The sequence below is a fragment of the Cetorhinus maximus genome, chromosome 19, assembly GCF_964194155.1.
Source record: "Cetorhinus maximus chromosome 19, sCetMax3.hap1.1, whole genome shotgun sequence".
NCBI lineage: Eukaryota > Metazoa > Chordata > Chondrichthyes > Lamniformes > Cetorhinidae > Cetorhinus > Cetorhinus maximus.
In genome coordinates this window covers 48,261,222-48,277,295 of record NC_135897.1, presented here as the reverse complement: position 1 = coordinate 48,277,295, position 16,074 = coordinate 48,261,222, and the positions used below count along the sequence as shown (strand labels likewise).

At 39.4% G+C, this 16,074-nt stretch overlaps 1 protein-coding gene across 2 annotated transcripts in view; it reads left to right on the top strand.

Annotated features, from left to right (window-relative positions):
* The window catches only part of kcnab1a (potassium voltage-gated channel subfamily A regulatory beta subunit 1a), a 407,972-nt gene that overhangs the window by 109,346 nt on the left and 282,552 nt on the right, over positions 1–16,074 (top strand). The window lies entirely within an intron of this gene.

Sequence of the window (16,074 nt, the reverse complement as noted above, 5' to 3'; positions counted from 1 at the left end):
TATAAAAAAATTCTTTGATGTGTGTTAACGTCCTATTCAGCTTTCTTTCAGAAACATGATTGCATAAAACTTGCAGGTGGGAAATCAGAGTTGCTACAGCTCCGGAAGATATAAAACCACCTTTAGAAGTGTAATCAGATCTTAAAAACCAAAATCAGAATCTTGCAGAAAATAAGTCTTGCAGAAATTTAAAAATGGTCATGGATCAGATTCACATCTTTACATGAGTGCTTTGTTTTAATAGTTCATTTTCTTGAGACAAAACTGCTTCAGAAGCAGATTAATGCTAAAAAGCGGGCCAGCTGCATACAACAGAAACTATGGTGGCAACCTCAGTAACCAGTGCCTGAAGAGCTCCTAAGATTTAAATTATTACACCATAAACTCTGTGTAACATTAATCTTTTAAAATCTTGGACTGATTTTCTAGCCAGTATCTATCTTTTATCATTTGAGCCACTGATTTAGTTTCTGAATATATCAAATTCTGCTTTTATTTTATGGGATCCTGTGATATTTGCTGATGTTTTGGAATCACATTCCATTTATTTATAATTAGGATAGTTGATATCAGTGGTAATTTCTGTGTCATCTCCAATGACCCTTCCCCTGTTGAGAGCCTGTTATCTCCCAGCTACATGCCCATCACTCCCATAATTCCATGTTTGAATCCCCTCAATCCTGGCTTCTCAAAGCCAATGTGGTTCTAGTTAAAGAAACAACACCATCTTTTTGATCGTGATTGTCATGCTTTATCCCTCCTCATTCTCTCTGATTGCACTCAACACATCTCCTTCAGTGACTTCTTTCCAAATGTAGTGAGCACATCCTCAGTAAGGCTTTGTCCTCTATTCCCTACTGTCACCTGGGTAGGCCCTGCGGAATCTGTTTTCAGTCTCTGCCACAAACTAGACTCTTTTGCCATCAGATGCTTCCCCACCCCCGTCACTGTCTTGGGCTAAAATTAAATTGTGCACAATCTTGAAGTTCTGTTCAATCTTGAGCTTAGTTTCAGACTTCATATTGCCTCACAAGGACTGCTTACTTCCACCTCCACTACATGCCCCACTTCTTTCCTCACCTTTGTCCGACCACCACTGATATCCTCATGCATGCCTTTGTCGCACATGATTCAACTACCCCAATACTGATTACTGACCTCCATTTAGAAAGTGCACCTTGAGCAAAGCTTTGCTGTGCTACATTAGACCCTGCTCACCCTTCATCCTTGTCCTTGCTGACCTACATTAGCTCCCCAACTCCCTGGTATGTTAAATTTAAGCTCCTCATCCTAGTTTTTAAATGTTTCCAATCTATTTCTTCCACCTCCAGTCTTACAATTTCCTTTCCAAATTCCTCTGGCTATGCCCTTTTGCACATCTCAGAATTGTTAACAGTGCAATAGGAGGCCATTTGATGCATCATGTCTGCACCAGCCCTCTGAATGAACAATTCACTTAGTGCCATTCTCCCGCCTTCTCCCTATAACCCTATACATTCTTCCTCTTCAAATGACAGTCTACTTCCCTTTTGAATGCCTCGATTGAACCTGCCTTCACCACACTCTCAGGTGGTACATTCTCGACCTTAACCATTATCACTTCATCCGATCATTTGCTGGCAGTGTCTTCAGCCATCTGAGTCGTACTTCATGGAATTCTCTCTCTCAACCTTTTTTCTGCTCCATTTTTACAAACATTTCAAAACCCACCTCTTTGACCAAGACTTCAGTCACTTTTCTGATCTTCTTCCTTTCTGCTGAAGATCTGTTTTCTATCTATCAGTGAAATACCATTCTTTGTGTCAAAGGCTGAGTAAGGGTAATTTTCCTGGTACATGCTGTGCACCTGCAATTTGCTGCTGTGTGTTGTCAGTGGGTGATGCATTGTTGGAAAATCACCAACAATAAATGAAATTCAAATTTTATTACATTTTTATTGATTTGACTATGGTGCTTTTAGGATGCTTTGTCAGCATTTTGGGGACCACATTCTGTAATTCCGTACATTGTTCAATGAAAATCAAAAATCTTGTTTATTATTCAGCTTGCTGAATTCATTATTTAGCATAATGACGATTGCTATGTAGGAGAAATATCCTTTTTTAGAGGACTATTAAGAATATTCTTTGAACTTTGATAACCACAACTGAACAGATAATGCCCAGCTTTGTCATAATTTTTTCAAGCTATTGTTTAAAAGCCAAGCGCTATTATTCTATGTCATTCGGAGCCTTGTAAAGAACTAAAATTCTGCTGTAACAGCAATACCCTAGAACATGTCCAGCATCATTGAGTGAAATTTTTTATACATCAGTCTCCACTGTTAATGTAGAAAACTTGACCATCCTTACCTGTAAACCTATTCATTAATTTCAGCTGAGGAATGAAACTTTCATCTTGGCAATCATTTCTGTAACTAATCCCTTTGACCCTTAAAGTATGTGCCGATGATATATCATTATTGACTTGAGACTGTTAACGTTATTACATTAACTGCCCTCTAACTTGCAATCCACCACTTGTAGCTTTCTTTAGTTTGAATTCAATGTGTATTTTCCCCAATCTATTTAGCCCATTTAGATAGGTTACATCAAATTTGAAATGTTAAATATCTTTCACCATTTAGTGTATGACTTGTATGGAATAAGCATTTATCATCATTCCATTAATCTTTAAGGATAATAATGGTCTTTTTCATATTATTAATAAACAAAATATTCTGAAGCCTTTCATTCCCTTATTCATTATATAACCTGAGGGTATTGTATTAGTTAACTCATGATTATTCTTAGTTAGATTTATGAGGACAAGCCTGAATAGTTCTCAACTACAGTTTAGGTCCTAATAAATAATCAAGCAACTGATAACTGAGAAAGTGAATATTATGTGATTTAAGGTGTGCAGAGTACAGTGTAATAATGTGTAACATGACATGTTCACTTAATAGGAACTTGTTGACTAAAATTGTACTTTTGGTATTTTATAGGAAGGAGTTTTGAGGGAAGACAGTTTCTTTACATAAAATCCTCGTTAGAATATTCATTGTTACTGGACAATGGATATTTACATTGTCTCTAATTAGGGATTTAAACTTCTTACTAATACCTTCATACCTGGACTGGTTATTAATTTTAAACCCATATTGATAAAGTGAGACACTACTCAAAAACATGTGTGAGGAATAGCCTAACAAAAGCCTGAAGCGTCATGTCTTTGTTGTATGTCATTTTAACTGTGAGGATGACAGGTTCATCCAAATCATCAGATTTAACCTTTCATGCCTTTCACCGTCCATCCAAATCAATATATAGATTCAATTTGCATCCACTTAAGTATTAAGTTTCCATTGTTTTGGATACAATGGACATGACCTGTCTGTTTAAATAATAGCGTTACACAGAAGTGCTCCTTTATTTTTTGTTGTGTGTCTTTTCAGGTTTGGCATATTTAGCATATAACGTCATAAGGCATCCTTTATGTTACTATCAAGGCAAGATAACTAGGTCTGTGCTTTGCACAATATCTACACAGAGATTGAGATTGAAGGCATGGTTAAACTTACTGGTTGTGCAGTTTTTTCTAAAATGGATTCAGGTGGCTAGAGTATTTTCTAATTTAATGCAGCAACAGAACTTTAGCTACATTTATATCTGGTGACTAATGAAATAATTAATGGAACTGAAAATAAATTCTCTTGATGTATGAGTACAATTTTCACTGTTGAGTAGCACCAGTGAAGTGTGGCTTATGCTTTTGCAGTGAAATGGTGATCTTTGTGGAAGTACTTTTGACTGCATCATTAATAGATGGGTTATGTTTTCCATGTTGGGTCAACAATTAGTTTTACTATCACTCCTGCATTAAAATTGTTTTTCTGCTATAACTTTAAGGCATGTGACTTAATTTATGTGGCTTCTGTATGTTAATGGAAAGGAGATGGTGCAGAAAAATACCACAAACTGCTTCCAAAGTAGAGATTTAAAGTGAGCTGTGATTTCTTTCTGTTGTAATTAAGTGAAACATAATATTTTCATTCATATAGTATTATTCAAATTGAAGATCACAAAGTTCTTCACATTGTGAGCTAGTTTCTTGAAGCACAGTGAGTGTTATACAGACAAAAACAGCATCTACTGAGTACCTGTAGCATCCCACAAAATAATACCAGCCAATCTGTGTTTTTATTGTATGGGAGTAACTTTGGTTAGGATACCTACTCTTCTTTGTATAATCCTTTGGGATTTTTCACTACAGTAGGCAGACAGAACCTTGGTTTAAGATGACATCTGACAAAGCGGCACACTTTCACTCCTGCATTGGTGTGTTGCCTTAAAGTTGTGCTTCAAACCTGATATGAGGTTTATACCCAGGGGTGCAAGTGTTCAATCCTAAACCAAATTTGCCATGCAATCAATTATTAGCGTCATAATTATGTACTAGAAATTCTGCCATTCATCGCATTTCCCTTTGGCTAAAGTTGACTTCCCCTATGGAATAAATGTAGCTTGTTTAGAAATTTCTAGTGGTGCAAGGTAATTATGTAAAGGAGCCTTTTAGGCACATAATACATAAAGTGTTCTCTTCCTTTATAAGCATTTTCTCCTTAATATTTTGAATAACATTTTTTTAGGCAGACACAGTTGGACGCAGAATTTGAAATAACAATTAATTCAGGAGAGCATCAAATTGAGCATCACACCAAGAATTCTTCAGTGACTCCTGCAAAGAACATCAGAACACAGATATTAGCATAAAAAGCTGAAGACAAGGAATTTTGGCTCAAATGTTCATAGCCACATCCACATCATGCTGCAGTTGAAATGCTCACTCCCATACCATTTTGAAAACCATACTAACCTACATAGCTGTTTTGTAAACAAAAACAGAAACAAGATAATTCTACCAAAGGTTTTCAACTGGTTGAACTGAATCCAAGTTTCCTACAGAGTTAATGGGCACAACCTCCAGATAATTGATCATGGTAGAAGGCATTATGAGTACAGGATACCAATGATATTCAAGAGAAACACACAATCACTTTTTGGATCCCTGTGTATTTCCAAGAGGCAGCTTGTGTTCCAAAAGTGATTCTCCTTTTCCATAGTGATTCTAAAGAGTGCAAATGCTGATTAGTGTCTACTATGGCCAAGTATAGTAAGAAGCCACACTCTTGGTTCCACTGGGGACCCACAGTGATGGAGTGAGAAATGTCTGTCTGCCCTTAGTTTGAAAATTGACAAGAGAATGATTGGTGATTTTTTCCAAATCATTGCTACTAAGAAGGGTGTTTTTTTTTCTCTTTTCATTTTGTTTGTTTCCAATGGCCACTTCAGGAATAGCTTTCTTAACCAAAGTTCTTTTTAAAGAAAAATTATTATAGTCTGGATTCTGCAGGTATAACAATGGCAAAACTATCAACATTCATGTCATTACTCTGTGAAAACAACAGACACTTCTGACGCCTGTACATGCTGAGCTAAATACGGCAATCAATAGGTTGCTGCCTGTGATTCCCTTCTCTTCCACAAGGTGTGCTGTTGAAATCAATTAGAAATCACTGAATTGATGCAAACTTTCATTTTTTTGTGTTCTATTGTCATTGTTAAAAAAACTCTTGAGAAAGTTAAGCCTTGTTGAACGATGTGTAACTGGGTTTATAATGGATGAATTGGTCATAACTACTGCCAAACAACTTCCTTTGATCTGAAAAAAATAATTTTGTATTTGTGGAATGTAAAATTTCTCAATTCCATGATAACAATTACACAGATTTTTGAAATGATGCAAACTAATCTAATTTAAAGTATTTTTCTGATATTTCAGCTTCTACCTTAATCTTGTGTATGCCGTAATCTATCTTCGTTCTCTGTAAAATAATTAAGAAGTGAAAGATAATCAGTGCATTTTACTTTCTTGTTTGTTGCTTAGCCTGCCTGATGACATCACTGTAGCTGTATGCCAGAGATCCCCGATAGTTGACCCCAAATAAATTAACATTGGTAATGGTGAATTCCATGCCACAGAGCTTGCTAGATCTTTGTGTGCAGCTTTTTTTAGGTCAACAGTGAACACTGTCACATTGCTTCTGACCGCAGCATCTGGGCCTATAAAATGGATTCAAAAGAATTATCTTTTCTGTGATACTTTGTCACACAATATGAATAATAGAGCAAAATTAAGGCTATACAGAGAGGTCAGCGGTGTAAATTTGAATAGGAGTGTCGCAATTTCTGGACTTCACACAAAATATAGCAATATTTGTTTATGCGGGGAAAGGCCACTGAAAATTAATACCTCTTTTTGCCACATTCCCAGGTATTAGGGAATCTGAACAATTCAACTTGTGCTGTACGTGGCCTGACAAAGGTGGGAAAAGTGATTTTATCTCTCTACATCTGGTGGAAATTGGCAGATGGACACTTAAAATGATCTGCCTGAAATCTGCCTGGATCCCGTCAACTATAATTTGTGCTTTTGTTTCTGAAGAGGCAGCTGAATCACCTGCGCAAAGCCTGGGGGTGGTTCATTAAATGTACAAGTTAGTGTTAGATGAGACCATCACACCCCAATTGTTATTTGAACTCTGATCTGACCGCTGAGCCAAGCTAAAGAGAGTTGGGTCCTGCAAAGGTGAAAAGGTCCAAACAGTTGATTTTTCTTTTACTTTGGTTCATGAGGAGGATGGCTGCTTAATTTTGTGAAGCCAGGCTGCTTTTGCCTGCCCAATTCCAGTTGCAGATGGTAAATGAATTAGCAGCATATTAATGAGGCCTCGGAGTGAAAATTGCCCGAAAAGGTTACATTTATGAAATTCCCTGGAAAATCCTAAATATAAAATTTTACATCAAAATGAGAACATTTGGATAGTGGTTGCTTTACTGGACACAAATTCAAACCTAACACTGGCAGCTGGGAAATTTAAGTTCAGTTGTTTAATTAAATCTAGAATAAAAAGTGGATTAACAGTTTGATATGACATTATGTGAACAGGTTGTCCTTGGGCTGATACAGAAGGTAGTTATGGCCAATCAGGTGGCTAGATCTGGATGGTGAAGGAGGATGTATTCACACCCACTAGATTTGAGTATCCTGCATGACATCAAGCCAAAATTCAAAGCCAGTGCTCTGGTCTTTACTTGTCAGGATTTATGGTATTTGAATCCTGGACCTTTTGACTCAGAGGTGCCATTGTGACACCTAAGACAAAGGTTTGCTCCAGTTTACTCACGATAGCAGCATTATAATCACAGGATTAAACAGACAAGACGGATAGAAAATCCAGCAAGAATCTCTGGATGGTTTTAATCACAGCAAGCGGCTGGTGTGTGTATTGGGCAAGCAACTTAACCTCCACATTCCAGGGCCTTCAGTGTTGATTAAGGTTTATCCTGAGGTTGCAATAGTTCAATCCTTCAGTTAGTTTCCTCCCAAAATTTATTTAACATTTTCTTGTGTTACAATTCTTTTGAATACTCATAAATGTTTATTCATCAATTGGAATCTGTGAATTGGCACTCTAGAACAGAATTGAGGGGAGCACATGGGAGCTTGGTCTTTGAAGTGCAAAAGTAAATTTATGCAGTGTTCTTTGAAGTGTATTAGTTACAGATTCAGAAGAAACACAGCTTGACTTTAAGCGAGGGGCTCTGTGTCTATTACTGCACTGTGGGACCGTGATTGGTGCTGTTCATTAAGACTGTTTTTCTGCAATAGTGGAATGTTTCCCGTTTCTGTCATTAGTGCTGTCTTTCCCTGGTTGATTTTGCTGTAGTTGCTGTACTTGGTATTTATTGCGCATGCAGTTGCAATGAGAAAGAGAACAGCCTCAACAAGATGCTGACTAAGCCCAAAGGTAAACTTAGTCCAGATCAGTGGATTGCTTTGTGGTTCCATGTGCTGCCTCCAGTTCAGGATGGATTAACGCAGTGAAAAATTCTCTCAGCAAATATATGCTATACATATAATATTTAGGAATGTAGGAGTAGATCATTCAGCGCATCAAGCCTGCTCCGCCATTCAATACGACCATGGCTGATTATCCACTTCAATGCCTTTTTCCCAAGATGGATTTTTAAATGGATAGTGTTCTTTAATTTTAACTCTGTAAACACGTACAGAAAGTTCAGAATTTCAATTATTTCTCTTTGGTCCATCAGTTCTGGGCGAGGGCTATCTTCTTAAATTTGGCTTCTCTGTCTTCAGAATCAATTTTGGTTTATTTCAAAAGAGGCATGTTGTACTATCTTAATAAATAAGAATGCAAGCAAGGCCATTCAGTTTGGTCCTACCAGTGTAACTGTTACATAAGGGTGAGGATTCCTAAAGATCGTGTAGAAAGACATCGGGCAATACATCAATACTTAATCGCCTGATGAATCAAAATTTAACTATTAAAAATCAAATAACTTATTTCTTTACTTTTGATTGCTAGAAGGGGGAAAAAAAGGAATTCCATGCACTCTACAGTTAGTCATCAATAATTTTATATTAAATGTATAAATTTTTCATGTCCTTGGGGTTGATTTTTATCCAGAGTACGTGATGGGGCAATTGAGAAACACATTCAGTGTCTGGGGTATTTTACCTCCCAGGCCTCACTAACAATTCATATGTGTGTTTCCCATCTGATGGTGACTGGAATGGAAAGCCCACCCATTTTCTGGGCGTAATTTTCGGTGAATCTGAGTGCGCTACCAGTCTTTTCAGTTTTGGTGGAAACATAAACAGTTGCCATCCAGACACCAGGCTCTGCCTTGGATAGAGTGGTGTATCGAATAGAGAAAGACTAGGCGTCATTCACCTCCTGTATGTTAAGCTCCAGTAGTTGTTTAGAAATGAAGACTGAAACCAGACTGCTTCAGACAGAGTTTTATTGCTTGTCATAAAACTCTCCACAAACAGGACTAGTCTCAGCTGTTATCCCTTTTATACAACAAAATAGGTGCTTAGTTAAACAACATAATAATTAGCAATTGAGCTTCTTTAACTGTTTCCTTCCCTAACAGATTCCCTTCTTCTTAAAAAGAAAGTAAACCTTAAGTTTATATAATCACACAAAATAAATTAATGGTAATAACAAATATCAATATATTTTTTCCTTCAATAAATTGATCTTATTCCCCTCCTTAAAAAAACACACATATAGATTTGACTACACAACAGAAGTATCTTTTTCTTAAATAAAAAGATGTCCCTGTTTGAGGATCTCCAGTAACTTCTAAGGGACTTTGGCATGTGTGTGAAGTTCTGAGGAACAAAGGGACCTTGGCGTGTGTGTCCATAGATCTCTGAAGGCGGAGGGGCATGTTAGTGGGGTGGTGAAAAAGGCACATGGGATACTTGCCTTTATCAATCAAGGCAGAGACTACAAAAGTAGGGAGGTCATGTTGGAGTTGTACAGAACCTTGGTGAGGCCACAGCTGGAGTACTGTGTGCAGTTCTGGTCGTCACATTATAGGAAGGATGTGATTGCACTGGAGGGAGTGCAGAGGAGATTCACCAGGATGTTGCCTGGGATGAAACATTTAAGTTATGAAGAGAGGTTGGATAGACTTGGGTTGTTTTCGTTGGAGCAGAGAAGACTGAGGGGCGACCTGATCGAGGTGTACAAGATTATGAGGGGCATGGACAGAGTGGATAGGGAGCAGCTGTTCCCCTTAGTTGAAGGGTCAGTCACGAGGGGACATAAGTTCAAGGTGAGGGACAGGAGGTTTAGGGGGCAATGTGAGGAAAAACTTTTTTATCCAGAGGGTGGTGATGATCTGGAATGTGCTGCCTGGGAGGGTGGTGGAGGCGGGTTGCCTCACATCCTTTAAAAAGTACCTGGATGAGCACTTGGCACGTCATAACGTTCAAGGCTGTGGGCCAAGTGCTGGTAAATAGGATTAGGTAGGTAGGTCAGGTGTTTCTCACGTGTCAGTGCAGACTTGATGGGCCAAAGGGCCTCTTCTGCCTTGTGATTTTGAGATTCTTGGAGCTCGCTCCTCTTTTGGTGAAGTGGTCAGATAATTGGTAACTGCAATCAATCCATTTGATCTTGGTAATCTCCTTCATTCTCAAGCATCTGCTTTAAACTTGCAATGTCAATCTGCAATCTCTTCTCGTTAATGCACTTCATAGAGTGAATATTTTCCCAGAGTGACTTGTTATCTATAAGACATTCAATAGGTACCGTTCTTGAACACCCTTTTCCATTTAAAACTTCAGCCAGTACCTTTGATATAAAGAATGCCATATCTACTACCTCAACAGGCTGAAGAGTCTCCGCTGTTAATGTACTTACAACTCTTTGTATCTTTTTAGATTCCCATGCCAAAGGGCAGCATTTGCCTTTCTCCCGCCATGAGAAATATTATAAATCTTCCCACATAAATTTGCATAAGACGCATCACTGAACACAGTTTCATTTTTGTAACATCACCCAAAGATGGGAATTTCAAAACACACTGCTCTGTTTGCCCAAATGATTTCTTCAACTTTGGAATCGTCCATTTTAGTGCTCAATTCCAAAACATCAAAACTGACATCTGGCCCTGGTTTGTTTGCCTAGCCAATGTTGCCCAGTTAGACTTCTGAGTTTCTCTTTTTTTCTGTTTCAGCTGTATCTTTCTGGGAGGCCCTACCATGACTAATTGCAATGGGATTGACATTCTCTAAATAGGATTGCTGGTGTGAAAGGATGTGTGATCTGCTCTGCCTTACTTGTAATTTTAAACTCAGTTCGGAGCCCATTAATGACAACTGTTTCAAATTTGATACTTCCACCCCACAAAAAATCATCACGTGCATCATAAAGATGCCTGCAAATTTCCTTCCATGGTACCAATAAAACATTCCGAGTCTGCTTCCAACTGAAGACAGCCTAACTTAAACAAAACTGACCTCACTGAGAAGTACTAAACTCTGGAGGTGTCATTTAAACTGTATACGCATTTATTTAGCTTCCAAAAAGTCCCTTCTGCGTTTGGCACCTCCTTTTGGTGGATGGAGAAAAACTCCCCTTTGAAGTTGGTGTCCCTGCAAAAAAGCAGCTTTAATATCAAAGGACTTACATTCCCAAGCATTTGTACCTAATAGAGCTAAAATGATCTTCAGCATAATTTTCCCTAACGTAGGTGAATCTACTCTTACATCCCGGTCTCTCAATTTTTCTTCAAACCCTCATGCTACTAGCCTGGTTTTAGCTTTATAAGTCCTATCAGGAAGTGCCTTTTCCGTGCATATTCATCTATGAGACACAGCTGGTTGTCCCTATCTGACCTCTATGTATACCCCAAATTCTTTCCAACTATGTAGTTCTTGCAATTTGGCATCCTTTATTAATTTATCATCTTAGTGGTTTGAAGCTACTAAGACTTCTCAATTACATTGGCTTCTGCTACTTGTAGCGTTACCAGTCTGTGCCATATTCCTTGACCTGGTTAAGCTACACCCTCTACCCTGCCTTCTATCATGCTCTGGACTGTTACTGTTTGATCCCCCTCTCCCATTTATAGATGTTCTTTCAACAACTCGTGATCTCTTCCTAGAGGCACGTTCACTCACTGAACCCACTGTCTGAACGGATACTGCGTTTCTGTGCCTTCCATTTTTGTACTTCATGTTCCCAATCCATAGGCCCAACCTCCTGTCCTTCATCTTGTACATTTAACCAGTTTTTATATTTCCCAGTGGCCTTCCCTGCTCGACCTACAATCATTTCATCCCGCCATTGACCGGCCCCTTCTGGCAAGTACGTAACTTTAGAGCCAGCTTTCGGCACTTGTCCTCTGGGATAAATCACTCCATCTTCAAGCTCAGGACTGAAGAAATTTTTGGGTTTCTGCCAAAAGCCAACCGATATGGACGATAGTCCCCAAACATCTGCAGTGAATTCTTGGCATGGACAGCCTATGCTAGAGTTGATGTTAATTTACAGCTTGCTCTATCTACCAATATTTTACGAAGCATCTCATCTATAACTGCATCTCATCTTTCACACACTCCGTTATTAAAGGGGCTTTCAGCTGCGGTATTCACAACTATTATATTCATGTTTTCGCACGTATCCCGGAACTCTTCGTTAACAAATTCCCCCCCTCCGTTATCAGTGAGGAATTTCACTGGTGGTCCCAATCTGGTCCCTATCCTCTTCTCCATCACCTGATCCACAATTATTTTCTTTTCTATACCATATATGATTGTTAACTGGCTAAACCTTGTTGCCAAATCTACAAAATGTAAAATAAAAATGTTCTTTTCTTCATCCCACACCTTTAAATCCATCACTACAACTTTGTTGAAATCCCTCACCAAAGGTAGATTCACTATTGGCCGTGATGGTGTCCTTCTGTATTTCTTACATGTATCACATCTATTGCTTATCTCCTCTATAACTTTAGCGTATTCTCCATCCCTTATTCCTGCATCCCTTAGCAAAATGTTTAATCTTTGCGAAGAAGGATGGGCAAACTGCCGATGCAATTTTAACCCAATTTGCTTTTTGTCTTCCAAATTCCTATCCCCTGACGCTAATAACACTACTTTAATCTCCTTAGTAGAAAAGTTAGGTTTCATTAAAGGAATACAATAGTGTCCAAATTGCGTAAATTGTAAATCCACAGTTTTTCCAAATAAAATGGCCTTGTTATTTTCCATGTCCAGCTTCATTTGCACTTTCTTCATCGATGGCCTGCTCAACAGTAATGGTATTTCGCTAGACACTACATCTGTGCTGATGAAATGATTGACTCCAGCTATCTTACTAGCATGGATAGAAGATTGGCTGTCTGGCAGGAGGCAGAGAGCGGAGATAAGGGGGTCCTTCTCAGGATGGCGGCCGGTGACTAGTGGAGTTCCGCAGGGGTCAGTGTTGGGACCACTTTTCACTTTATACATTAATGATCTAGATGAAGAAACTGAGGGCATCCTGGCTAAGTTTGCAGATGATATAAAGATAGGTGGAGGGACAGGTAGTATTGAGAAGGCGGGGAGGCTGCAGAAGGATTTGGACAGGTTAGGAGAATGGGCAAAGAAGTGGCAGATGGAATACAACGTGGGGAAGTGTGAGGTCATGCACTTTGGTAGGAAGAATAGAGGCATAGACTATTTTCTAAATGGGGAGAGAATTATGTCTTATAGTCTTACAGGGAATCATTACCCTTTTTAAAGATTTTAGGGTATTACCATCTCCAAATCTAAAACTGGTGGAAGTCTCAAATTCTTTAACCTTATTCCGGTCCTTGTCATTTAAGGAGTCCAGGTAGCATTTTAACCAGTCTATTCCAGACTGTAGACGTGCATCCACTATCTAGCATCACACAGATGAAGGACTCTGCCACCAAGACATTCATCACAGGGCTGAAACTTCTTGTAACTAATACAATGCCCTCTCTTTGGTCAATATTTCCATTTTCTTCTTCTGAGTCTTCTGTCCCATGTTTAATTTCGAACACCTTATTATATCGTTTAGGACAGTTCACTGCATAATGGTATTTTGAATTGCATCTAAAACATCGATTGACCACACCCTGGGCATTTTTGGGGTTCGTTCTTTTGTTGTAAATCCCTAATTCTTTTCTCCTGCCATAATTGTCCAAGGTGTTTCTGACCCATTGTTTCTAGTTACAAATCTCCTTTCATACCAATGCCTGTATCCTGTTTCTAAACAATCTCGCCATCCCGTTAACACTGTATCCTCCATTTTCTGTCTTACCGCCAAATGGCTCATTTGCGTCATGAACGCTGTTGGAAAGGAATGTTTTCCGAGGAATTTTTTTGAACGTCTGACATCTGTTCTAGCAGTGTGTGTCTTTCTGCAAACTTAACTCCCGTTAGAACTACAAGCCTGTCCATATTCGATACTTTGGCACAGTCTAGTAACTTGAACACCAGCACCAATTGGGGAATTTCTAGATGGAACTTTTGCAATCTTGCATATAGTCTACTGAATTTCATTACGTGATCTGCTAAGGAATTTTCTTCCAACTTTCTAAATTTGTCAAAATTGGACCATATTTCGTAAGCACTTAATAAATCATCTTTTTGATAGGTCTTATCCATAAAATCTCATAAAGTTTCCAAACCTTCATCCATGTCTAAATGCTCAGGCTCCAACTCCGAAAAATTTGCTTTCATATGGTAGCGAGAAGTGCCAAAGCCACCCCCTGTTTTTTCTTTAGCAAGGACATAACCCATGTCCACAGGGTTACTTCATTTTTCCATTGGTTATATGGTTGAGGCTCAGAAAACATCAGTGGGTAATCATACCCCGACACTATATTTTGATTCAGTCATTTTTTTTTGAGTGACTTGAAACCAGTCTGCTCATAAGGTTAACTCCAAATGCAGTCTTTTGTCCAAAGAAAGCCCAGTTTCCAATTTTCTTACTTACAAGCAGTAACCATCCACTGCCACCAATGTTAAGCTCCAGTAGTTGTTTAGAAATGAAGGCCGAAATCAAGATAGACTCTTTCAGACAGAGTTTTATTGCTTGTCATAAAACTCTCCACAGACAGGACTAGTCTCAGCTGTTATCCCTTTTATACAACCATATGGGTACTTAGTTAAACAATCTAATAATTAGCAATTGAAGTTCTTTAACCTGAAGCCATTACAGCTGGTAACTGACTGAATGCCCAGGGATGGTCTCTCGGGTAGATATCATTGTCACAACACTTTACAGATTGAAAAAGCGAGGATGGCCGGCTTTTGAACGGAAGCCTAGAGCAATGAGGCGAAGAAGGCAGAGGCAGGAGATACGGAGGAGGCTATCGCTGAGGCAAATATCAGTAAAGTTAACGTTCCCATTGTGGCAGTTACCTCTCAGGGGCTCTCTTATGAAGCTGCTGGTGCCAATGAGGGGGGTGCCTAGAATGAGGCGTTTAGCCAGTAAGCATCTGCCACCCACCCGCTGTCTGCAGGTGAAAAGTTTGCCTGAAGGTGAAAAGAAGGCTGCCAGGAAGGAGCCCACCAACAAAGGTAGCAAGGAAAATGCCAATGAGGTGTTTCTCTGGGAACAGCTCATCATTCCCAAGGAAGAGGTCGAGGGTTAGGAATGTCATTCAGGAGCCGTCTGTCTCAGCAAGGAGATCCCCAGCCAGTATAAATCTTCTTTATGCTTCTTAAAATGGCGTTTACTGCAACAAAGCATATGTGGCATGTTGCCCAGTTAATTCTAATTGTTATTGAATTACAAAGAGGAGTAAAAGCTTACAATAAATCAAAAAAACACTCTAGTCTGCTCTCTGGATTCAAGGGGAAGACTGTCAAACAAATGTTAGTGTCCTTCTTGAAGCCAGCTCCAAAAGCATTCAGGCAAAAATCCCTGCAAAATCAACTTTGATGGATTGTGTCCTGAAGGCTGAAAAGCATCTCTCCCCCCACCAGGTCTTGTTCTCTCAACTCTCAAATGGCCAATATTCCAGGGGAGGACAAAGAAAACACTGCAAAGACACTCTGAAGCTCCCTTTGAAGTGCAGCAGCATTGATATTAATAGCTGGGAGGTGCTTGCTACTAATTGTTCAAAATGGCAACATCTTGTCCATCAAACTGCATCATGCTTTTTGAGTCGCAATGTCTTAAAGATGAAGTGTAGCAGTGACAGAGAAGGAAAGATCGGGAAGCAAATCTTGCACTCCCACGGGAAGTAAATCCTGCACTCCCACTATCTCGTGGGACATCCTGCCCCAAATGCTCAGATCTGTGGGTTGAGAATTGGCCTGTTCCATCACATGAAGACCATGGCAGAGAAACATGACTTGAGTAGATGTCATTCTCAAATCAAGGGACAGTGGATGAGTCTGTTCTCCTGCAGATTAGTGGGAGTGATGAACTGCAGCTCCATGGAAGAGTGGCAGTAGGTGCAACAGAAGAGGTACATTTTGCCCACTTTGAGGATGTCAGCACATTTGTTTGCTCACGAGTCAAACTGCCTTACTCACAGCCGAAGTGCTGCAATATGCAGCTGGGCTGTAACAAGTTTGAGCAACCAGAAGCCACCTGTCATGAGCATATCTAGGGTCCCCACAAGAGCACTTGACCACCTTCCAACAGCTTTCCGAGCCTGTTGCAGAGCATCTTATAGGAGGGATAGA